This window comes from Monodon monoceros, unplaced genomic scaffold (assembly GCF_005190385.1).
Source record: "Monodon monoceros isolate NGI ecotype Baffin Bay Population unplaced genomic scaffold, NGI_Narwhal_1 Super_Scaffold_12, whole genome shotgun sequence".
Classification (NCBI taxonomy): Eukaryota; Metazoa; Chordata; class Mammalia; order Artiodactyla; family Monodontidae; genus Monodon; species Monodon monoceros.
Window position 1 is genome coordinate 110,880,245 of NW_021703768.1, and position 1,575 is coordinate 110,881,819.

Here is a 1,575-nt window from a genome sequence, read left to right on the forward strand (position 1 = left end):
AAGCACTTTATACATTCTGCATCCTAGCTGGAAAGTCTGCCCCAGTAAGAATCAAGAGTGACTGGAGTCAAGAAATAGATAAGAGTCTGGGGGCTGGGGTGGATTTTAAGGGCCTGCAGGGCAGATGACGAGAAGTTTTGAGCCAGATGTTAGTTGTGCATTTTGGGACCTGAAACTTCAACATGGGGAAGAGAGACTTCTGGGGTCAGATGCCTGCCTTTGTCCAGGCTCTCTTTGGACTGGGCCGGAGCAGGGTCCATTTTGCTTTGACCATCATGGACCTATAATGGCGATGGAGAAGGAGGAGAAGGCCCCTGAGTAGTCTTGCCTTAATCAGTTCTCACTTTAACAAGTGCATACAGACTGGCACCAAAAAAGGTAACTTTTTTCACGTTTTATTGTAAAGTCCTCAGAAAAAGAGCATTTACAATGACAATACTTTATGATAATCTGTGAATCGTCTTTATATCAAGTGGTACTGCAAACACATGGTGTGTCCAATACTGTGAAATACATCAAAGTAAACACAAACTTACCTCCAATGCCACATACAGTTGCTGTGTTGGTACAAATTTCTACTAAAGTTGATGTATTAAAAATAATTTATATATATTTTATAAATAAGGAAAAAATTCACATGTATAGTAATTACAGGAGGCCTTTTGAGAAGTACCAGTGATTACAGAAAATATATTTTGGAGTCTACACAACTGCTCAAAATAATGTAATCTGCCTCGACATAAGAGATCTGGAAGTTTTCTGAGGTGGGGGAGGATGAGAATCCTAATGGGACAAATTGTGTGTGTGTGACTGCATATCTCGAGGGTCGTTCACTACACTATAGCATGAGCACAGCGTGTGTGACTACAGCAGCAAAACTCCATGCCTAGTCTGCTTTTAGATCATCTCACACGGCCTTCAGGAAGCACGAGCAGCGGGGGAGGGGGAGATGGGTTGCGAAGGGGCAGGACCAGGAACGGAGAGGAGGCTGGCCAGCCGCCGGAGCCAGGCAGTCAGGGTGTGGGTCGGGGGCACCACAGAAAGCTGTGCTGTGGGTCTGGGATGGGGGACTTGCAGACCACTGTCCCTCACCTCTCTGAAGCAGCTAAAGTAGCAAGGGACAAACAACTCTTAAAGCTATGGCCGATGTCACGCTGGGCAGTGCATGAAGTTTAGATTTAGGAAATTTTCTCATTTGAGAGCTCTTGGGCCCCATATCCAGCCAATGATGGTTGCCATTCCTCAGAAATGATCTTGAAGACAGTGCCCCCACTGGGCAGCATTGTCTGATCCCGCCTTGGTGACATGTGGTGAGCTGTGTGTCACTGGGCTGGGGGTAGGGTCGAGTCGACAGTTATTGCTTTGTGGCATGCAGACTGAGCCCTCTATAGCCCTCCAGGGCATGGCCTGCTCCCTGGGGCCACAGCAGAAAGGGATGGTCCCATGTTAGTCAAGGTGAGCTTGGAAAGAGGGGTATGTGAATTGTGGTTTGTCCAAAAACCACGCACATGCTCAACACTCTTGTGCTGGCTAAAGAAGCCTTGCTGTGAATTTTGGAGGTCAATTCCTGCTCTC